Raw genomic sequence first — 25,775 nt, 5'->3', positions numbered from 1 at the left:
TGGAACAGTAATAGAATAAAAGGGAAAACCAATTTATTTGAAACATATACCATGCACCACATAACAATGCTTTGGTCAATGACACATTGCATTTACAATAGTGGTCCCATAAGATTTTAATAAAACTGAAAAATTTCTTCCATGTAGTGACATAATAGCCATTATAACTTCATAGCTCAATGCATTACTCAAGTGCCTTTGGTGATGCTGATGTAAACAAACCTATGGTGCTGCCAATCATACACAAGTATAGCACACATAATTATGTGCAACACATAATACTTGATAATAAATGACCACGTTACTCATTTATGTATATATTTTACTATTTAATGTTATATTATGGTATACCCTTACTTATTAAAAAATAAAAGTTATCTGTAAAACTGTCTCAGGCAAGTCCTTCAGGAGGACTTGTTATCAGGAGGACATTGTTATCACAGCAGACTATAGCTCCATGCATGTTATTGCCTCTGAAGACCTTCCAGTGGGACAAGGTGTGAAGGTAAAACGCAATTATATCGATGATCCTGATCCTGTGTAGGCCTTGGCTAATGCGTGTGTTTGCATTTTACTTTTTAACAAAAAGGTGTACAAAGCTGGAAAAAAAAGAAAAAACTCTTAAAAAAGAGAGATATAAAAGAAGACGGTATTTTTGTATATCTGTACAACGTGTTTGTATTTTAAGCTAAGTGTTATTATAGAAAAGTCAAAGGGTTAAAATATATGAAAGTCTTATTAGATTAAAAGGTATAGGAAGATAACATTAATTTAGTGCTCCTTAAGTGTATTATTTTTATAAAATCCACAACCGTAGGCAGTAATGTCCTAGGGTTTCACATTCACTCGCCATTCATTCACTGACTTATCCAGAGTAACTTTTAGTCTTCAAGTTCCATTTATGGTAAATTCCCAAAACAGATGTAACATTTTCCATCTTTTATGCTGCACTTTTACTATACCTATTCTGTATTTAGATATGTTTAAATACACAAATACTTGTCGTTATGTTACAATTGCCTACAGTGTTCAGTATAGTCACAAGCTGTACAGTTGTACAGCCTAGGAGCATTAGGCTATATCTCATGTAGCCTAGATGTGTAGCAGACTATGTCGTCAAGGTTTTGTAAACATCTATGATGTTTGCATAATGACAAAATTGCCTAACAACGCATTTCTCAGAACATATCAGTATTACTAAGGGGCACAGGACTATACATGATATTTAAATTTTACTGGTGAAATATTATTATGCATATTGAACAGAATTGAAACTCTAGCTCTATTACTTATCTCTCTTAGTTAAGTCAAGCTTTTCCCAATAGACTGGAAGACTATATGCTACTGAGAAAGCTACTGTTGTTGGAGTTCTAAAGTACATATGTATGTTTCTAAGCTCTCAAAATTATTTTATAATATCATATGCCCAAATACAAAAATATAAGTGCCTAAATATTTAGACGTGTATAGTCAAGGATTATAATTAAGTCTTGACACTAAGTAATATTCAAAGAGGGACGTTTGCTCTTTATTTTCCTAATTGCCACGGGCAACCACCAGTTATTTACTTTATTTCCTTTCAATAGTTCTTGCTCTCAGTAAGTCAGGATCTCTCAGAGAGAAATATTCACAGAGGCCTGAGAAAAACAGAAGAATCTAGGAACAAATGCAAAACCACCTTCATAATCACAATTCATTTATTAGATACACCATCCTAATTTTGTCCTAAAGAATAAGCAGCGCTCATATTCTATTTCTCTTATTTTTTGAGGGATGATTTCAGTGTGAGCAACAGAGCAGTGGAAATAATTTCGAATGCTTGAATAGTTTTTTGAATAAAATCTGGTCCTATTAATGATTTAATGATTTAAGAGCTGAAACACAACTTCTTACAGGTCCAGGGTTGGATCCTGACCCAAGTGTTCCTGGAAGGGGTGGGGTAGGGGTGAATGGGGTGGGGGAATGCAGTCCTGCCGAGTATGGGCAGCTCTTCTGGAGCCAAGCAATTCACAATTTCACTTTGCCCAAATAAATCCACTTGAAGGAGCTTTTTTTTTTTTTTTTTTTTTCAGGAATGAAACTAAGACATCGGTGATGAGTAGTTCTGCTTAGGGAAATTTTTGACATTTCAGGACAAATGACAAATATTACACTTTTTCTGAGACCATCTTAAAAATTCTTTAATATATCTAATTCTCATTATTTTGCTAAACTTTCTATACTTGCTATTCACTTATTCACATTTAAAATTTTTATTAATTGTAACTATTAATTATATAAATGGAAATAGTAATATCTTTCAAGTATAGAATCCCTATATTTTTCTTCTTACTGCCCACATCTACCTTATTTATAGTGAATATCCAACCTTTATGAATTCTGAAAGTGTTCAATGACCTCAAAAAGCAATACGATTGCGTGATATACAGAATATTAGATGAACATCACGACCTTAGCCTCCCAGTGTTACTTTGATGATTATATTGTATTACATGGCAAAATGGATTGTGCAGATGTAATTAATGTTAATAATCAGTTTTTTGAAGACAAGAAGATTATCCAAGTGTACCTAATGTAGTACAATGAGCTCTTTAAAAGCAGTTTTATTTATTTTTGCCTGACTGTCTTATTTCTGAGAGCCAGTTTTCAAGCTCTGAGATCCTTTTCTCAACTTGGTCTATTCTGCTGTTAATATTTGCAATTGCACTGTGAAATTCTTGTGGTGTGTTTTCCAACTCTAGTCGGTCAATTTGGTTGTGTTTTATACTGGCTATTTCACCTATCAGCACCTGATTTTTTTTGTTTATTTCTTAGTGATGTGGTTTGGCTCTGTGTTCCCATTCAAATCTTATCCTGAATTGTAATCCCCATGTGTTGAGGGAGGGACCTGGTGGGAGGTGATTGGATCATGGGGGCAGTTTCCCCATTCTATTCTCATGATGGTGAGCAAGTTCTCATGAGATCTGATGGGTTAAAAGTGGCACTCCCCCTTCACTCTCTCTCTTCTGCCACCTTGTGAAGAAGGTACTTGCTTCTCCTTCACCTTCAGCTATGATTGTAAGTTTTCTGAGGCCTCCTCAGCCATGCAGACATGTGAGTCAGTTAAATCGTTTTCCTTTATAAATTACCCAGTCTCAGAAGTTCTTCATAGCAAGGTTATAACAGACTAATACACTTACCTTCCTTGAATTAGGTTTCGATGTTCCCCTGAATTTCAATGATCTATGTTCCTATCTGTATTCTGAAATTGATTTATGTCATTTCAGCTGTCTCAGCCTAGTTAAGAATCCTTGCTGGGGAACTAGTGTGATCTTTGGGAGGAAAGAAGACATGCTGGCCTTTTGAGTTGCCAGAGACTTGCATAGGTTCTTTCTCATCTGTGTGTGTGGGTGTTCCTTTAATTGCAGTGCAAATTGAGTACAGTGAGTAGAATTCTTTCCTACATGTTTTCAGAGGCCCGAAGTTTTGTTTAGGGACTATATTTGTAGCTAAATTCTTGTCTTTCTTTGCACAGTGGGGTATGATATCAAAGTATTTTTGGTGTTGAAGTTTTGGGGTGTGATCTAGTAGCTGGTGCTTAAGTGTAATGTTCGGTAAGTAGGCTCCTGCTCAGTCATCTGGCTCCTCTGTATTTCCTCACGGGTTGCAGCTATGCTTCCTCTTAATGTTTTGAAAGTCATTGGAGGCTCCTCTCCTGCTTGAGTGCTCACTGAAGATCTTGGTTTGGTGCATCCAGGCTGCCCACCATGGTTCTGAAATGATCATAGGCTTTATGTTACCTCCCCAGCTTGGAAGCAGCAGAGAAGGAGATCCTGTGGCTCAACGTCTTTTCTTGTCACTTGGGGCTCCACTGCGGAAAAATTCAGAACTACAATCAATTAGCATGATCAACCTGGCACGGGGCACTGCACTGTGAGCCCAAGCTGGGGGCATCCTCTCTGGTGGCTAGCAGAGGGTGTGGGTAGGACCCACGGGAGACAGACTGGCCTCTTCTCCTTAGAGCAACTACAGCTTGCTGGATAAAGCACTCACAGTCTTTGCTCCTTCCCTAGTTTGAGGGTAAACAGGGAAGTTAAACTGGAGAGTCAGTGGCAGAGGGGCTTTTGGTTGTCCCTGCGAGTTCCATCTCTGAGAAATGGGGATCTGCTGCTACTGGGAGTGCTCAGCCAGAGGGTGAGGCAGCTGCACTGCTTGCCTGAGCTAGGGGCTCTGCTTGTTGGGGAACAGTGGGTCAAGGGCCCATAGCAGCGAGAGATGAGGCTTTTCTCTAAATGGTGGCTGTGGTGTGCTACACACATTGTGGAGAAAGCAACCAACTTAGAAAACATATTTCAGTATATCATCTACGAAAACTTCTTCAACTTCTCAGAAAGGCCAACATTCAAATTCAAAAAATATAGAGAACCTTTACAAGATACTAAAAAACGTCCATCCCCAAGACACATAATCATCAGATTCTCCAAGGCCAGAATGAATGAAAAAGTGATAAAGTAAGCTACCAACAACATTCTTCACAGAACTAGAAAAAAACTATTTTTAAAATTCACCTAGTCCTCAAAAAAGACCCTGGAGAGCCAAGGCAATCTTAAGCAAAAAGAACAAAACTGAAACCATCACAATACATGTCTTCAAACTATTCTACAAGGCTGTAGTAACCCAAATGGAATAACACTAGTACAAAAACAGACACATAGAACAATGGAACAGAATGAAGAGCCCAGAAATAATGCCACACATCTACAGCCATCTAATTTTCAACAAAGCCAACAAAAATAAGCAATAAAGAAATAACTTCCCATTCAATAAGTGATGCTGGGATAGCTGACCAGTCATACGCAAGAAGATGGAAACTGGACTCCTTCCTTATACCATATATAAAAATCAACACAAGATGAATTAAATACTTAAATGTGAAACACAAAACTATAAAAAATCTGGAAGATATCCTAGGAAATGCCATTCTGGACATAGGAACTGGCAAAGATTCCATGAGGAAGGGGCTAAATGCAATTGCAGCAAAAGCAAAAACTGACAAACGGGACCTAATTAAACTAAAGAGCTTCTGCATAGCAAAATAAACTGTCAACAGAGTAAACAGACTCCCTAAAGAATGGGGGAAAATTTTTGTAAAGTAGGCTTCTGAAAAAAGTCTAATATCCAGTATCTATACGGAACTTAAACCAATTAACCAAAAACAAACAAACAAAAAAAAACCCTCATTAAAAAGTGAATAAAGGACATGCACAGACACTTTTCAAAAGAAGACATACATGCTGCCAACAAGCATATGTATAAACCTTAACATCCACTCATTAGAAAAATGCAAATCAAAACCACAAGGAGATACCATTTCACACCAGTCAGAATGGCTATTATTAAAAAATCAGAAAACAACAGATTCTGGTGAGGTTGTGGAGGAAAGAGAACATTTATACACTGCTGGTGGGTGTGTAAATTAGTTCAGCTATTTTGGATAACAGTGTAGTGATTCCTCAAAGAACTAAAAACAGAATTACCATTTGACCCAGCACCATTACTGGATATATATTCAAAAGAAAACAAATTGTTCTACCATAAAGATACATGCATACATATGTCCATTGCAGCACTATTCAAAATAACAAATACATGGATCAACCTAAACGCCCACCAACAGTAGATTGGATAAGGAAAATGTGGTACATATACACCATGGAATATTATGCAGCCATAAAAAGTATGGAATCATGTCCTTTGAAGCAACATGGATGGAACTGGAGACCATTATTCTTAGCAAACTAATTCAGGAACAGAAAGCCAAAGACTGCATATTCTCACTTATAAGTGGGAGCTAAATAAAGAGAACACATGGGCACGAACAACCAATACTGGGACCTACTAGAAGGTGGAGGGCAGAAGGAGAGAGAGGATTTAGAAAGAATACCTACTGGGTACTATGCTTAGTACCTGGGTGATGGTATATTGTGTATACCACACCCTCATGATGCGAGTTTACCTATATGACAAATCTGCACATGTACCACTGAACCTGAAATAAAAGTTAAAAGAAGAAAAAAAGGAGTCTTATCTGGCTCGCAGCCCAAGAAGTCAAACTGATTTGAAACACAAGAAGTGTTCAGTGTATTGTTGTTGCCGTTGAAGACGGAAAGGGGCCACATGCAAGAACCAAAGGGTGTCTTCTAGCAGTTTGTGCAATCCCCAGTGGACATCCAGAGGAAATATGAGCCTCAGTGCTACAACCACAGGGAACTGAATTCTTCCAATAACCTGAATGAGCTTAGAGGTGACTTTTCCCTAGTTTCCAGATGAAAACTTAACATTAGACATACTTTCAGTATCACCTAGCGAGTTCCTAAGTAAAAAACCCAGTGAAAGTCTGCCTGGACTTTTGATGTACAAAACTGTTAGAAAATTATTAAGTTTAATTTTAAGTATAAAACATGAGAAATCAAACCTAGGTGATAATTTTGTTAATTTCTACAAGTCTTTCAAACCAAATAGGTAGGATTTTTGAATTATATATTTTGTTGTAAATTTGTGTGTTATAATTGTGTATTATCATTCTCTATATTAATAGATTGAAATTTAAAAAGTTACTCCAAGTGTTGGTAAAAACATATATTATTATATTGTGAAAAATAATGATAATTTCAGTTATAGTTCTCAGTTGTGGTTTTATATTTTCTTTCATATATTTCTTGCATGTTTTCTATGTGGTTTTCAAGTGTTTTTAAAGTTTTCCTCCAACCTGGATTTTCTTTCTCTCAATCCATGTATCCTCCAATTTTTTCAAATATCCCTATCAAATTGCCTCCCTCTCCACTTACTAATCTATTCCTTTTCATTTTTTAGTTGTTTCATACTTTTGTTTTTAGTTCATATTTTAGTGTTTTAGTTTATTTATATTTTATCTTCCTAAATAAAACAGTCTTCCTGGAGCATTTATTGACACTCTCAAAGCATGAACCACTTTTATAGAGCTTTACCAACACATTTACTTTCAGTTATGTTCCCCTATTATCAAAACTTCATATATTACTCTAAACTTCTTTTTCTATAAGTAAAAGTCAATTGGTAACTATAATTTGAATTTTCATGTAAAATGACTTGTACAATTTTTTTGTGCAAATGTTGTTTTCCTTTTTCTTATTGAACAACAAGACCAAAATATAAAAACAACCAAATAGCAAACATTTCTTTAACATATTTACTCTGTAAGTGGGCTATAAAGAGGTCTCATAAGACTATTTTTTCTTTAAAAATTTCCTTCTTTTCCGTATCTCCCATTTGATATTAAAATATAACATTAAGCTTCTTGTGCCTGTTTTTTTTCTCTTTTCTATTTTTTTTTTTTTTTTTTTTTGAGTCTCACTCTGTCACCAGGCTGGGGTGCAGTGGCACAATCTCGGCTCACTGCAACCTCAGACTCCACTCCCTACTTCAAGTGATTCTCCTGCCTCAGCCTCCGGAGTAGCTGTGATTACAGGCTCGTGCCACCATGCCCAGGTAATTTTTTGTATTTTCAGTATAGATGGAGTTTAACCATGTTGGCCAGGCTGGCCTCGAACTCCTGACCTCGTAATATGCCTGCCTCGGCCTCCCAAAGTGCTGGAATTACAGGTGTGAGCCATCGTGGCCTGCCTTGTTCCTGTCTTATCTGTTCTTCCTTACACTCTGTTCTCTTTACCATTTAATTCTATTCCATTTACATAGACTCAATGCCTAAATTTTATTTAACTTTGAATCATAATTTTATTTAATTATCCTAAATTTTCTCTGCTTTCTTTCTTGACTTATTCCTTCTGGTACTTCATTTCAATTACTAAAATTTATTTGGTTGGTTATTGTTAACTGAATTTCTAATTCAATATAAAGTAGTTCAAAATTATGAATCTTTATTTTTCAAAAAGTTTTCTTTTCCAGTCATCACCTAGTAATATGTGATTTTAAAATTTCATTAAATTTAGTCTATATTTTAATTTTCTTGGTCTAATGAAGGATTATTTTAGATATATTTATTTCTTCCTCAATTTCCTTCTTTAATACTACTGTATTGCTTTGTGCATGTGCCCAGCTCTGTTTCTTGGTATATAATTTTTTGAGAGGTGTGATGTAGTAACAAGAAGAAATAATGTTTATGAAAGGATTTTAGAAAAACTTTAAAAATAGGTAATTTAAATAGAAGTTTCAACAGCATGCTGATGCTCCTCAGTAAGAACTAGATGGCATACATAAACTCAAAAGAGGTTTGACTTTGACTTCAAAAATAGTTCAACTAGATAGAAAGGAAATAATAGGTGATTTAAAAATTGCTATAGCCATCCCTCATAAACTGAAATGTAGAAATACGTAGAATTAGAAAGTAAAGGATCAAAATATAACAGTTGATCCAAATCATTGCTTTTCTTGTCAGAAATATTCAGGAACTAAGAAATAATAGCCATTACTGTCCCAAGTCAGTTATTCTTTACGTTCACAAGTAATTGCTTATTTGCTATAGCCAATACTAATTAAAGCCTTTGTCTTCTGTGACACTGCAAGTTTACAGTTCTGCTTCAATTTTTTGAAGTTTTCATTGTTATATTTGCTGGCTTATCTTATTTCACTCTTTTGAGTCTGGGAGACATTCCCTTGGCTCAGTGTTTTCATCTATTGCAAATTCACTGCACCCACACAGTTACACCTTTTCTTCATTTTTTATTATAATAAATAATACTTTCTTTGATTTGGAAATCTAGAGTCAACCTTAAGTTTACATTCATATTATCTTAATTTGCTCTATTTCATCCCTGCTCTCATAACTCCTACATAATCATGTCTATGTTGTGAAGAATAAACATTGTAGTGACAAGTGTCATGCTTGTCTACATTTCTTTTTTTTATTATTATTATATTTTAAGTTCTAGGGTACATGTGCATAACGTGCAGGTTTGTTACATATGTATACTTATGCAATGTTGGTGTGCTGCACCCATCAACTCATCAGCACCCCTCAATTCATCATTTATATCAGGTATAACTCCCAATGCAATCCCTCCCCCTTCCCCCCTCCCCATGATAGGCCCCAGTGTGTGATGTTCCCCTTCCCGAGTCCAAGTGATCTCATTGTTCAGTTCCCACCTATGAGTGAGAACATGTGGTGTTTGGTTTTCTGTTCTTGTGATAGTTTGCTAAGAATGATGGTTTCCAGCTGCATCCATGTCCCCACAAAGGACACAAACTCATCCTTTTTTATGGCTGCATAATATTCCATGGTGTATATGTGCCGCATTTTCTTAATCCAGTCTGTCACAGGTGGACATTTGGGTTGATTCCAAGTCTTGGCTATTGTGAATAGTGCGGCAATAAACATATGTGTGCATGTGTCTTTATAGCAGCATGATTTATAATCCTTTGGGCATATACCCAGTAGTGGGATGGCTGGGTCATATGGTACATCTAGTTCTAGATCCTTGAGGAATTGCCATACTGTTTTCCATAATGGTTGAACTAGTTTACAATCCCACCAACAGTGTAAAAGTGTTCCTATTTCTCCACATCCTCTCCAACACCTGTTGTTTCCTGACTTCTTAATGATTGCCATTCTAACTGGTGTGAGATGGTATCTCATTGTGGTTTTGATTTGCATTTCTCTGATGGCCAGTGATGATGAGCATTTTTTCATGTGTCTGTTGGCTGTATGAATGTCTTCTTTTGAGAAATGTCTGTTCATATCCTTTGCCCACTTTTTGATGGGGTTGTTTGTTTTTTTCTTGTAAATTTGTTTGAGTTCTTTGTAGATTCTGGATATTAGCCCTTTGTCAGATGAGTAGATTGCAAAAATTTTCTCCCATTCTGTAGGTTGCCTGTTCACTCTGATGGTAGTTTCTTTTGCTGTGCAGAAGCTCTTTAGTTTAATCATATCCCATTTGTCAATTTTGGCTTTTGCTGCCGTTGCTTTTGGTGTTTTAGACATGAAGTCCTTGCCCATGCCTATGTCCTGAATGGTACTACCTAGGTTTTCTTCTAGGGTTTTTATGGTATTAGATCTGACATTTAAGTCTCTAATCCATCTTGAATTAATTTTCGTATAAGGAGTAAGGAAAGGATCCAGTTTCAGCTTTCTACTTATGGCTAGCCAATTTTCCCAGCACCATTTATTAAATAGGGAGTCCTTTCCCCATTTCTTGTTTCTCTCAGGTTTGTCAAAGATCAGATGGCTGTAGATGTGTGGTATTATTTCTGAGGACTCTGTTCTGTTCCATTGGTCTATATCTCTGTTTTGGTACCAGTACCATGCTGTTTTGGTTACTGTGGCCTTGTAGTATAGTTTGAAGTCAGGTAGCGTGATGCCTCCAGCTTTATTCTTTTGACTTAGAATTGTCATAATCCAGCATATAAACAGAACCAAAGACAAGAACCACATGATTATCTCAATAGATGCAGAAAAGGCTTTTGACAAAATTCAACAGCCCTTCATGCTAAAAATGCTCAATAAATTCAGTATTGATGGAATGTACCTCAAAATTATAAGAGCTATTTATGACAAACCCACAGCCAATATCATACTGAATGGGCAAAAACTGGAAAAATTCCCTTTGAAAACTGGCACAAGACAAGGATGCCCTCTCTCACCACTCCTATTCAACATAGTGTTGGAAGTTCTGGCTAGGGCAATCAGGCAAGAGAAAGAAATCAAGGGTATCCAGTTAGGAAAAGAAGAAGTCAAATTGTCCCTGTTTGCAGATGACATGATTGTATATTTAGAAAACCCCATTGTCTCAGCCCAAAATCTCCTTAAGCTGATAAGCAACTTCAGCAAAGTCTCAGGATACAAAATCAATGTGCAAAAATCACAAGCATTCTTACACACCAGTAACAGACAAACAGAGAGCCAAATCATGAATGAACTTCCATTCACAATTGCTTCAAAGAGAATAAAATACCTAGGAATCCAACTTACAAGGGATGTAAAGGACCTCTTCAAGGAGAACTACAAACCACTGCTCAGTGAAATCAAAGAGGACACAAACAAATGGAAGAACATACCATGCTCATGGATAGGAAGAATCAATATCGTGAAAATGGCCATACTGCCCAAGGTTATTTACAGATTCAATGCCATCCCCATCAAGCTACCAATGAGTTTCTTCACAGAATTGGAAAAAATGGCTTTAAAGTTCATATGGAACCAAAAAAGAGCCCGCATTGCCAAGACAATTCTAAGTCAAAAGAGCTTGTCTACATTTCTTTAGACAATATCTTTCAAAAACCGAATTATTTGATTCCTGAATTGCCAAATTCCAGTCTGTTTTTTTGTCCTTTTCTCACTACGTTGTAAGGCATAATAAATGTAACTACTGGAAGAAAGGTATCAATGTCAACTTTGAAAAATTTTAACTACCTAAATTTAGTGAAATGATAAGATATGGATATATCTATTAAAATGTTATCTTGACCAATGACTTTCTACTTCAGAAACAAGTAGCAGGCTTTAAAATCTGAGGAAAAATTAGGCTTGTGTCACAACACAAACTACAAGAAATCCAAAACCAGTAAGGGTGACTGTGCAAGGAGGACAGAAAAGAAGTACTAAACCAATTTAACGCTATCTTACATTTATCAGAAATAACGGAAATTATACAACTATGCTCTACAGAATTTTAAACAAAGAAACAAAATATGGTGCTTTTCTCAAGATGTTTTGGCCAGAGGACATAATCTGAATGATCTAAATTCCTTGAAATTGACTGTGACTTGCTGTACAGCCAGCATATCGTTGTTTTATTTTGTAAAATACCTTATATGCTCTTGAAAATAATGTGTCTTCTGTTTCTAAGCCAATTCGGTTAAGTCAAAACAAAATTCTAACTATAAGACAAAATTCTAACTGTTTACCTGCAGAGGACCAAAGCATTCTATGAAACCTTTACTGCAACTTGGTTGCAAGAAGGTAATGGCATATTAATAGAGAACTCAGAAATAAACCCAAATACTTAACAGCCAACTGATCTTTGACTAAGCAAACAAAAACACAAAGTGGGGAAAAGACACCTTATTCAACAAATTGTGCTGGGATAATTGGCTAGCCCACATGTAGGAAATGAAACTGGATCCTCGTCTCTCACCTTCTACAAAAATCAACTCAAAATGGATTAAGAACTTAAATATGGCTGGGTGCTGTAGCTCACGCCTGTAATCTCAGGACTTTGGGAGGCTGAGATGGGCGTATCACCTAAGGTCAGGAGTTCAAGACCAGCCTGGCCAACATGGCAAAACCCCATCTCTATTAAAAAAATACAGAAGTAAATCAGCCATGGTGGCATGCGCCTGTAATCCTAGCTACTCAGGAGGCTGAGACAGGAGACTCGCTTGAACCCAGGAGGCAGAGGTTACAGTGAGCCAAGATTGTACCACTGCACTCCAGCCTGGGGATAGAGCAAGACTCCAAGACTCTATCTCAAAAAAAAAAAAAAAAAAAATTAAATCTAAGACCTGAAACTATAAAAATTCTAGAAGATACCATTGGAAACACACTTCTAGACATTGGCTTAGGCAAGGATTGCATGACAAGAACCCCAAAGCAAATGCAATAAAAACAAAGATAAATAGTTGGGAAATAATTAAACTAAAAAGTTTTTGCAAGGCAGAAGGAACAGTCAGCAACCGACAGAGTAAAGAAAAAATCTTCACAATCTGTACATCTGACAAAAGACTAATATCCAGAATCTATAAGGAACTCAAAGAAATCAGTAAGAAAAAAGATCTCATCAAAAGTGAACTAAGGACATGAATAGACAATTTTCAAAAGAAGAGATACCTAATGGCCAATAAACATATGAAAAAAATGCTCAACATCACTAATGATCAGGGAAATGCAAATCAAAATCACAATGCGATACCACCTTACTCCTGCAAGAATAGCCCTAAGCAAAAAATCAAAAACACAGCAGTTGTTGACATGGATGTGGTGATCAGGGAACACTTCTACAGTGCTGGTGAGAATGTAAACTAGTACAGCCACTATGGAAAACGGTGTGGAAATTCCTTAAAGAACTAAAAGTAGAACTACCATTTGATCCAGAAATCCTACTCCTGGATATCTACCCAGAGGAAAATAAGTCATTACACGAAAAAGATACTTGCACATGCATGTGTATAGCAGCACAATTCACAATTACAAAAACCTGGAACCAACCCAAATGACCATAAATCAACGAGAGGATAAAGACACTGTGGTATATATATATTCAATGGAATATTACTCAGCCATAAAAAGGAATGAATTCATGGAACTTGCAGCAACCTGGATGAGATTGGAGACTATTATTCTAAGTGAAGTAACTCAGGAATGGAAAATCAAACATTATATGTTCTCACTCATAAGTGGGAACTAAGCTATGAGGATTAAAATGCATAAGAATTATACAACGGACTTTAGGGACTCAAGGGGAAAAAGTGGGAAGGGGTTGAGGGATAAAACACTACAAATTGGGTGCAGTGTATACTGCTCGGGTGATGGGTGTACCAAAATCTCACAAATCACCATTAAATGACTTACTCATGTAACCAAACACCACCTGTTACCCAATAACCCATGGAAATAATTTTTTAAAAAAGTATAGAAGGAAAACAACATTAATGTAGAATTTTATATCCATATAAAATGCTATTGCACCTTGAGAACATTTTAAAAAATATTCCCAGACACATTCTCCCTCGAGTGGCTTGCCACCCAAAGCAGGGTACTAAGAACATTTTTAGAGAAATTATTCAAACAAGAAAGTCAAATATAGATGGTATGTCAAGAATGCTCAGGTATACAAATCATCTGATGTCATAATAAAATTAACTATTATTTATTCATTAATTTTCTTTTTAATAAATGTTTTATTGCTGCTTCACACGCCTAAAAAATGTACAAATCATAAACATAGATCTCAATGGGTATAATATATATAAAATATAATATATATTATTATATAATCCATAATAAACATTCAATGGATATTATAACATTTAAAAAAGTAAGCTACCTTTTTGCAATAAACATAAATAACCATGTAGGTCAGGGCATTAGCTATTACTGACAACCCAGAATTCTCCTAAACTTCTTTCCAAGATAATATTTGCCTACCTTTTCCAGGGACTAATGTCCTGACTTTCAACAATTTTCTCCTAATGTTTTCTGGGTTTTCATTTTCAGATTTTGTATTCCAGTTAGTAAATTAATTACTGTATAGTGATTCTGCTGTTATTGTTAGAGGCATCATTTTTTTTTCAAATTTCTATTTTAGAAGTTCTTCTTTCCTTAAAAAAGAAACACAATTGATTTCAAAAATTATCTTACAGGCGCATACTTTGTAAATGTGTTTAAATAATAGTTTATCTGTAAATTTTTCATGTTTTGTGAAAAATTAGCTTAATTACTTCTTTTCAGGTTCTTAATATCTTTTTTTCCCTTCTTTACCTTCTCACAAGCAATTTTGTCAGGTGTAAGGTTGAACACAGTTGATCATATTCGGTATCATCTTCTCATTCCCAATGTCAATAGGAAAATGTTCAACACTTCACCATTACAGAGGTGTTCATCACAGTCATTTTGGAGGTAGCCTTTAATAATTTAAATATTTTTTCATCATTGCAAGTTAGGTAATAGATTTTGTCACTCATAGACTTTGCAGTTTATTTTTTTAGTTATAGAGAATGTCATATGATTTTTGGCTTTTATTCTGTTAAGAAAATGCACTGCAGTTTTAAAATTGTGAACACTAAAACACGTTCATTCCCGTAACAAGCCCAACCTATGTTTGTGTTTATATATTGCTGGATTTTATATATATTTAATTTAAATTATTTTTAGCTAGGTTGTAAGAGAGATTGACCTGTTATTGTCTTTTCTTGTAAAGTCCTCACATTTCTATGTTAAAATTATCGGTAATCTTATAAAACAAGCTGAGAAATTTTTCAATAGGTGAAATATGTAGGTAATGTTAGTTTTCTTTCCTTTTAATATGTTTTGGAGAATTCTCTAGTGAAACATCTGGACCTAGAACTTTTGTGCATATATGAGAAAAACTTATTTATTATGGATTTTAAAAACAGTTACAGGAATATTCCGATTTTTATGTCTTCTCGTGTCAGTTTTGGTAAATGACATTTTTTAAGTTTTTTTACAAATTTTATTTAAATTGTCAAATATGTACTGCAATAATGTAGCTCATAACTTTGAATTTCTTCCTTCTCTAGGATCAATAGTAACACCTTTTCTTTTTATATTACTGTGCTCCTATCCTCCCTCTCTCTGTCATTATTTATTTATTTTTTTTGGTCTCTGAATTTTGTAGATTATTTTAGCATTATTACAAGGAAAAACTTTTGGCCTTTTTTGATCTCTTTGATTATGTGATTCTTTTTGAATGTACTCTTTTTCATTAATATCTCTTGTATGACTTCTATTTCCATTGGATTTGGTTTACTGTTTGGTTTTCAGCTTCTTTAAATGAACCATTTTTAAGCATGTTCTGTTTTCAACCTGTGGGTATTTGGACTATTGGCATTTAACCTTTTATTCTTTGCAATATCACTTATAGACTATAATTAAAAAAAAAACAATAGCTTTAGGGATAAAGGGTTTTTGATTACATGGTTGTATTGCATCGTGGTGAAGTCTGGGCTTTTAATATAGTCATCACCTGAATAGTGTACTCTGTACTCAATAGGCAACTTTCCATCCCTCACTCCACTGTCACCCTCCCCACTCTGAGTCTCCAATGACCACAGTACCATCTGTATGACTTTGCATAACCAAGGATATTCATTTGCTTGGGTTTCAATATGTCATACATTTATTCTCATTTACTTAAAATATTTTCTAATTTCCATTGAGACTAATTTTGTGACTTGTGAATTATTTAGGAATACTTTGCTTAATTTTCAAATATTTGTGGATTAAGTTGTCCTTTTGTAAATGATTTCTAACGGTTTAACTGATGTCAGAAAATGTGTTATTTCTATTTTCAATTATGAAAATTTGTCACGGCTTGATCTCTGACACAACATAGAGCATTTGAATAAATATTAAGTGTGCATTCACATTACATTCAATTTTAGGTTTATGGAATTTAATATTATGCTATATATATCAATTAGGTCAAATTTGCTAATAGAGATATATAATTCATTATTCTTAATTACTTTTTTTCTACTTCTTCCAACAGTATAAGAAAAGTGGGCAAAAGTCCCCAGTATGATATGGATTCATATATTTCTCCCATAATTACATGCATACAAGTTTTAAATCGTCACATCATGGTATACTGCTCATTTTATCATTTGAAAGGTATTCCTTTTTCTTAGTACTGCTTCTTGCCATTAAGTTTATTTCATCTGATATTAGCACATTTATCTCAGCTTTCTTTTGGTTATGTCAGCCTAACAGACCATTTTTAATTTTTTTCAGACTTCCTCAATTCTTTTTTTTTTTTTTTTTGACGGAGTCTCCCTCCTTCGCCCAGGCTGGAGTGCAGTGACGCGATCTCAGTTCACTGCAAGCTCCGCCTCCCGGGTTCACGTCATTCTCCTGACTCAGCCTCCCAAGTAGCTGGGACTAAGGGCGCCTGCCACCACGCCCAGCTAATTTTTTGTATTTTTAGTAGAGACGGGGTTTCACGGTGTTAGCCAGGATGATCTCAATCTCCTGACCTTGTGATCCACCTGCCTCCGCTTCTCAAAGTGCTGGGATTACAGGTATGAGCCATCGCGCCTCATCCCTCAATTCTTATTTTTAATAAAAAGCATATAACACCTTTTAAAATTCATTTTAGATTTTTTATTAGTTGAAGTATTAAAATCATTTATATTTAACTCAAGATATTTTTGTTGTGGTCTACCACTTTGCTATTTTTCATCTGTTGTATTTTCGACTTGCTCTTTCTTGCTTTTTTTCTCAATTAAGCATTTTTTTCTCCAATATCCCCTTATAATCTCCTATAAGTTTAAGTATCTTTTGATTTTGCCCTAGATTTTATTTCATGATTCCTTGACTTATTAGTGTCTAATATGAGTATAAAGTAAAATTTTCATTACTTTTCTTAGACTATGAAGATCTTATAATGCTTCTAATATTTTATTAGGTAGTTTTGTTAATATTTATTTTAAATTTTATATTATGGATTTTATTTATATAGTTACTGTCTATTTAGATTTATCCAGATGTTTTATCCTTCCTTTTCTTGATTTCATTTCTAAATTTCTACATTTACATCTAAAATAATTTTTCCTCTGCTTGAAAGACATTATTATTTCATTTAGTGTAAGGTATATATGGCATAGGCAGTTCCCTTATTTTTCGTTCTCCTGAACATGTATTTATTTTTTCTTACATTCTATAATATTTTATTAGGAATAAAATTCTAGTTACCAATTGGCTCCCATTTGAGAAGTCTTCTCTAAGTCATACTGCCACTTTTTGAAGGTAATATGGCTGTTTCTAGAACTATTTTTGAGATAGTCTCTTTGTTATTAATTCTCCAACATGAGCTATGTAGTTGTCTCTGTATTTACCATGCTTCACTCTGGCACTTCCTGAGACTGTGACTTATAGTTTTCCCATCTTTTTGTTTTTGTTTTTGGAATGGAGTCTCACTCTTGTTGCCCAGGCTGGAGTACAGTGTGGCACGATCTCGGCTCACTGCAACCTCCGCCTCCTGGTTTCAAGCAATTCTCCCGCCTCAGCCTCCCAGGTAACAGAGAACACAGGCGCCCGCCGCTGTGATCGGCTAATTTTTGTATTTTAGTAGAGACAGGGTTTCACCATGTTGGTCAGGCTGGTCTGGAACTCCTGACCTCAGGCAATCCACCCACTTCAGCCTCCTAAAGTGCTGGGATTATAGGAGTGAGTCACCACGCCTGGCTTCCATCATTTTTGAAAAATGTTAAGTTTACCTATTTAAATGTGGCTTTTGCCCTTAATATTTCTAATATTCTAATGAGATTGTAGCTACTAGCTAATTCTGATTAACTCCAACTCTGTTTTTTGGAGGGTTATCTAAGGTGTGTTGCAGATCATATAATCAGTGATTAAGCTGGTTTGAGACAGAACTGCAATTATTGTGAATGATAGTCTATTTATTTCCATTAATATTCCTAAACCTTTGAAGTATCAAGTGAAGCCTGGGGTGTGTAAATGGGCCTTTCTCCTTGATAAGTCTTGAGCCATATATTTTATTCTCTTAAAACTATAAAACTATGAATATTTGTACTTAAGTTTGTGGTCTATCAGCAGCCACTTACATGTGAGAAAATCTTTTATGGGTCAAGGGACAGTCAATAGTGTTCTCAATTCTCTGAAGTGCTGTTTTCTTCAGTATGTTAGCCCTGTAATCTTTAATGCCTTGGAATCTTTTTGATACTTCCATGCATATTTTATGCAATTTTCATAAGAAGAGAGCTGAGTAGAGTGTCAGTTTATAGTTTAGAGAAAAGAGAAAAACAAGGAAAAAAAAGGGAAAGCAAATTTTAAAACAAAAGCAATACAGAATTGAAATTATAAAAAATATCTATATAATGAGAAAGATGAAATTGAAATCTAAGAAACACAACACTATGACAAAGCAAATGTATCTTTAGATACAATATGCAGATATCAATAGTTTAAGAAACTAATATTTATTTTCTTATTTAAAATTTTAAGATAATTACCACAGAGATAAATTTAAATACTTCTTAAACTAATATAGTGAGCCATTCTATAGACAAAAATTTAAGAAAAGGGGAAAGGAAACAAACAAAAAATGTGAGTAAATGTATAATATGAAATAAATTAGCTGAGCTAAGTTAAATGTAACAATAATGACAATAAATGCAAATGGGTTAAAAGCAGTAATTAAAAGATCCTGACTTTTATAAATTTTTAAATAATTAAGAGCCAAAACATATTGTTGACATAAGTTAAAATTTAAAAGAAAATATATATATATATGTATATAACTACTAATATTAAAATTATGACACACAAGGCCTAAATGCTAAAAAGCTAGAAGGGGAATATTTACATGACAACATGACATAATATAATTTAAGGTAAAAAATGTACATTGAAATATATTTATTATTAAAGGTTAAAATTATATGAGTTCTATTTCTCAATTAAAAATTGGAGAAAGAGAAGTGGAGGAAGCCCAATATAAATAGTCAATGAACAAAAACCTTTAAAGCAACAGCAAAGAATGTAAATCTAACCAACAGTTAGTTTTTGAGAAAACATTTAGGATAGAGAAACCTGTGGAAGGTTAATCAAGACAATAAGGAAGACTGTGTAATATGCACAGTTAAAAATTTTTAGGTATTAAAATAGCTTCATTATAATAAATGTGAATGCTAGAGACATTGTAAAGACGTTTAAGAACTATAACAACTAAGAAATATTAATAATAAAAACTAAAGATAAAGAATATAGGATTATACAGGAAGTATCTAACAATCATTTCAATATTTACTTATTAGTCTATTAAAGATCATTCCTTCAAATCCTCAGATAAGTAAATTCTATCAGAATTTTAAGAATCTTATTTATTATTCTACTTCCGAATATAGAAAAACAAATTGCATAGCTAAGGCTAGCACGTTTTATTCCAAAATCAAGTAAGTAGCAGTAATTACTTTTAAAATAATATTTATGCCTGCAAATGAGCACACAATTTTGTCCGACAATTTGCATGAGAGAGCGAGCTGTTTTAGTCAGGGGTTTGAGCTGGATATAGATTTTGTTGTGATTATCATTACCTTCAGTCTACACAGGCTTCAAATTCCCATTGGAGTGGCTGATGTTGGCTGCATTTAAGGTGGGTCCTGGGGTGCTGGAGGATTTTGTTTAGTATCTCTGCTCCACTCTCAGCTTTCAGCGTCCTTACCTTCCTGTACCATCGAGGTGTTCCCTGTATTTCCTCTTTCCCTTACTCAATATGTAGACAACAGACGCTTTTTATTTGGTATCAGGCTTGGCATAGGGGTAAAAAAGTGAGGTGTTTCATGTTGCTCTGGCCCAGCCTCATAAGTCTTAGGTATGTCCTGTGTGAAAGAAGTCCAAGTTTTCATTCCTTTTTCTGTCTTTTTGTCGTATTGGTTTTAGACTACTGTCATTAAATTCAGCTGATTTTTTTTTTTTTTCTCAAAATGGGGTGTTCTTAGTGTTCTTGCATTGTGTCCAACTCATCCATGACAGTGAAACCTTGTCTTGGATCTGTGGTTGGTTTTGGGTGGAAACATCTACCACTCTGTAGTAGTTAAAGGCTTCTTGTTGTTATTGGTGTAGAATCTTAGCCACAACTGTTTCCTACCACTCTTCCAAAGATACAGGATGTTTTCTTCCACTTGTTCCCAAGCCTCAGTGCATCTTTGCCTGTGATTAGTGGAAATTACAGTTGTGCTGTCTTTTCTATAGTGTCTTAAAGCTTTTGCTTCCTAAGAAAGAATGTTCTGGGGTAGTAGGCAAGGCTTTTTGCCTGTCCCCCAGCAGCAACTGATTACTATCTGAAGCCTGCACTATCCAGGAAGGTCTCTCTCATCTTCTGCCTAGTTCCCAGTCTTTTGCTTCAGCAGACAAAGATCCATGGACAAGAGTTGGAGAAATGGCCATTTCTTGTGTCTGAGGCTTCCTGCTATTCTAAACTTACACATTTACTCACATTTAGCCTTTAAGAATTTATTAAAGTTTAACTGATTTCTTATATGATTATATGGTGACTTCCTCTTCATTTTTTGATTGGTTACAGATGCATAGCCCTAGTCAAGCTAAAGAAAGGAATAAGAAAAAATTGGGAGAAAGTCAGGGGATATATGATGAAGCAAAATCTGTATGTCTGATGTTCTGAAAGTGAATAAAATTGTAAAATGCAAGGTGCATATATCACAGTTCAGAAACAAAATTGGTCCAACTGCTGATTTTCTAAAAGTGTGCCCTTTCCATCTTTAAGGGCTAGTTCCTCTCTGGAATCAGCATACTTGGTTGCCATGCAACCTCATCTCTGATGGGCTGAAAACAACTTATGACTTTGTGGATAATTCAAATATTTATCACCTTAAGGGTGGGAGCGTCATCATTTTCACCTTTCTACATCCTAATCAGAAGCAGAAAATCACACTGAGGTTTTAGAGATTACTCTTCCAACCTGTAAAACATTAAGAATTTCCATTTGAATTCTTAGCAGAAAAAGTTACTCTAGTTGGAGTTTCATCAGAATATCTTGTAAAATTTGAAATTTTCTTGAGAGACACCTGCCTTCATCTCATGTGAACTATGAAAACCTTAGTTACATTTGCAAGAGTAAATCCTTACAAATCAATATACTTAACACTAGTAAACACACAAGTAATAAAAATAAATTACAAAGAAACAACAAAAATAGATCATTTAGATATCCAACATGATATATATGAGGATTTATCAAATTTTACTTCATAGTTTAATAATTTATTCAAATTAAATAGAATACCTTAACACTAATCTGCCTTTAACAAATAAAATATATTGCTTATAATTCATATATGTTGTCTTATTAATGCATTAGGAAAAAAACTTTTACTATAATTAAAAAATTGTTTAAAAAATATTTTAAGTATGTTTCAACAGAATTGGTACATTTTATAATACTGTGCTTCCTTTATGCATTTTCAAAATTGCATTGAATTAGAAATCAATAAAATTAAAACCAAAAAATAAATAGAAAAAATTGATAAAGGTAAAAAGCTACTCATTTGAAAACATCAATAATATTGATAAACTTCTATCAAGATTAACTAAAACAAATAGAGAAGACATAAATTATTAATACCAGAAACGAAAGAGAGGACATCAGTAGTGATCCCATGTATATTAAAGGGTAGTAAAGGAATATTATGAACAACTTTATGCACAAAAATTTAGTGATGAGGGTGAAATGTATCAATTCCTTCAAGGACACTATCAACCAAAGCATACATGAGGAGAAATAGATAATCTGACTAGGCCTTTATCTATTAAAGAAACTGAATTAATAATTAATATCCTGCTAAACAGAAAGCACCAGGACCAGATAAGTTCACTGCTAAATCTTACCAAACATTTAATCAGGAAATTATATCAGTTCTGCACAATCACTTCTAATAATAAAAGTAAAAACGCTATTCTGGAAAGAAGGACCATGGCACAAGAAATATTTGGCACAGCACAGCCAGTCCCCAGAGACCAAAGCTGGGCCATGTCTTCAAAGTCCAGAGTGTGCATAGCCCTAGTCAGCTAAAGGAAGGAATAAGAAAAAATGGGGAGAAAGTCAGGGGATATATGATGAAGCAAAATCTGTATGTCTGATGTTCTGAGAGTGAATAAAATTGTAAATGCAAGGTGCATATATCACAGTTTCAGAAGCAAAATTGATCCAACTGCTGATTTTCTAAAAGGAAGAACAGATCAGCCTCTATACAAACTGATACTGAAGGCAGAATATCCTGGTCTTCTTACTGTAAGAGAAAACAAAACAAAACAAAACAAAAACATCTTTCATGGAAGTAACAGTAAAAGAATCCATTATCAGAACATAGGACAGAACTTTTAGGGGTATTTTCCCTGCAGGCATTAATTAGCTATATATCATAAGAGCTACAAGCACACAGGTTTACTATCAGTGAGGCTGAAGCAGTGTAATTTCTGGGAATTATAGGCATGACACACATCTGTGACAAATCAAAGACAATACAGATTAAACTGCTGGATCTAATGTCAACCTGCTTTTTGTAGAAAGCCTAGGGATAACTGACCAAGGCAAATTCATACAATATGAGCACCTAATATTTCCAGGGACTTCTTTACTCCTTTCCACATTACTTTCTTGACGAATGACACTTTGATTTTGTCCCCAATACAACAACCACAGCATAAAGAATGAGTGCCAGTATAGTTAGATCATCAAATCAAAAATTTGACTAAGACCATAGGAAGTAAATCAATAGAATTACAAGATGTAGATTTTAAAATTCATTGGTAAGAACTTGCTTAACTCAAAATACAAGTACCAAATCATGTATCAGACAGGAGTCAGACAGGGGAGAAAAGTTAATAATGTGTTTTATGGGATAAAGGACTTATTAAAGGAATTAGATGTGTAGAGTTGTACAAGTAGCTGGGAAACTCAAGGTCTGAAAGGGAAGTTCGAGGATCAGAGGACATCACACCAACAAGTCAATATGAAATACCAAACATATCTGTTTGTGTAGAGGTTGCTCCTGGGATGCCCTTTGAGAGGTTGTGATTCTATGTAGCTACAACCTCTGTGGATTCACATCTAAGAATCTTTTGGTGGGTCTTGGGCTGCTGTTGATGAACAGAGGCAACAGTTGGCAAAGGTGTTGAACATTGAGTAGAGCAGATTCAGGACAGGTTGCAAGGTGGCTGGAACCTCTGCATTGATCAGATACTGCATTTGATTATGATGACCTTCAGAGAATAAGGGCCACCACTTTACTTCCTTTTTCCCAGTAACATACAAGTTCCTCTTTTGGGTAGTGCAGAGAAGGAGATCTTGAAAAAAAAAAATGTACTTGTTTGCCTATCCGAGATAAGACAATGCAAAACACCACAAATGATTACCAGAATTGAGGAAAATAAGAATTTTCTTTCTTATGAAAAGTTTATTTGGGAAAGGTGTTCTAGAATAGCCACATTGGATGGGAGGATAGCAATGTTTATCCACTCAGATGAGGGGGTAGTATTTATAAAGCTTGATGAGTATCTCCAAAATTTAGGAGTGGCACATGAGTCTGATGTTTAATTAATTATTTTCCAGAATAGTAAAAGACAAAGGCTGATAAGCTGTCTTGCTGGTACATTAAAGAACAGTTGCTAATACATTTGAATTGTCAATTTCATGGGTTTGTGACCCTCTAATTGTGTAAGAACCCACATTCAGTAGATCTTTCAAAACTTTACTGTTACTGTCTTGAAATACTTAATAATTTTATCTTTGAATTTGTGTTTTGTAAGTGAACTCTGATGGGACAATGGAGCGTGAGCCAGGAGCATGGGGCCTCAGCTCCCATGTGATCTCACCTTTTGCCATCTTGCTCCCCCATGGATACCTAGAGACCACTACCACCTCTTACCCAGCAGGGGTCTAAGTCCAAATACAAGGAGACTCAGGCTCATATCCTGAGTATTTTTGAGTACTCTATGAGTATCCCTGTTTCCAAGGGAGAGTGAAATTAAGAGCAAACAAAAAACATCATGACAGGTCAAGAAAGAAACCATTGGAAGAAAAAATCCTGTTATATTTTCTTTTGTTTGTAAAACGGACCCTGCAAATTAAGTAGCTGACCTGGGGTTTCACTTTCTGGATTTCAGGGCCCATGAATGCATTACCTTTAAGCCCAGATCAGATATGATCCACATGAGCAAAGAAAGAGGGCAGATGGCTTGAAGTCAAGAGTTCTTTGAGAACACTTGGGTGGGATTCCATTGCATGGAATGAACTTCTAAAACAGAGGTGTTCAATCGTTTAGCTTCCCCGGACCACACTGGAAGAAGGCAAATTATCTTGGGCCTCATATAAAATACACTAACACTAATGATAGCTGACGAGCTAAAGAAAAAAAAAAAATCACCAAGGAAACCTCATAGTGTTTTTAAAAAGTTTACCAATTTCTGTTGGGCCTCATTCAAAGCTGTCCTGGTCTGCACGTGGCCTTTTGGCTGCAGGTTGGGCAAGCTTGCTCTAGAAAATGAAAAGTTCCATGAGAATTGACAGCCGTAGATTAAATGATCATTTACTATCAGTTGAAAAAGAAATTTCTCTCTTCATTACCTCTCCTATTTCCGGACTTCAGTCCTAGAGTGGTCAATAGGATCTCCTCTCCAATAGGAGAGGAGGTATGTAAGGCAAAAGATAGCTGGAAAGGAAAAGAAACCAAGAATGACCCCTTCCCAAAGCCTACAGATGAAAGAGGTAGGGGAGAAAACATATCTGAATTATATTTTAATTAAAATATAGAAATTCGTATTTGAATTTCTGAAATAAAATTGTGGTTTACAATATAACATAACTGTCTATTAAATACCAATGACCAAAAGAAGTCATGAAAGCTGCTAGAGTATTTTACAGATCTGGAAACTTTTCCCAAATACATATTTAAAGAACTACAGAAGACAAAAATGAAATTGCATTGAATGACAATTAACGACAAGTTTGTTCTTTCAAAAAAATTGGGTATTTGCTTTGTAATTTTCACCAATTTTATTTTCCTGAATTATTTCTATTTTTATTGTAGAAATAAAAGAATCTGAGATGGGTCTAAGATATCAGAGAATTATCTGTAATGGTATTGAGATATATCAAAATATAATGTTAATATGATTTGTCACCGAACTATATGATAACTCAATTGTACTTCTGTCTTTTAAAATCAGCTATAGTTAAACTTCAATCTGTCAGTAAAGTAAAAGCTACCTAAGTGGGAATTTTAAAATTATAATATGTGATAAAATCCCAGGGGGAAGTTTGGGATTCTGTTGTTTTTATTTTCTGCCACTTGTGACAATTTGAATGGTAACTGACCTCATGAAACATGAAAGTACTATTTATGTACAAAGAACTGACCCCTGAGGAATTGAAGGTCAGCACTAAAATAAAAATGTAGGGGGAAATGAGACTAACAAAATATAGGAAAGAAAAACATGAACAGAAAATATAATAAGCCTAAATGGTGGTGCTTACATAGATAAAACTGAAAGAGGATTGTAAATAGAACTGTAAGAATGAGTTTGTCTA

Source organism: Trachypithecus francoisi, unplaced genomic scaffold (assembly GCF_009764315.1).
Source record: "Trachypithecus francoisi isolate TF-2019V2 unplaced genomic scaffold, Tfra_2.0 Lachesis_group3, whole genome shotgun sequence".
NCBI classification, from domain to species: domain Eukaryota; kingdom Metazoa; phylum Chordata; class Mammalia; order Primates; family Cercopithecidae; genus Trachypithecus; species Trachypithecus francoisi.
Note: the sequence above shows the minus strand (reverse complement) of the source record.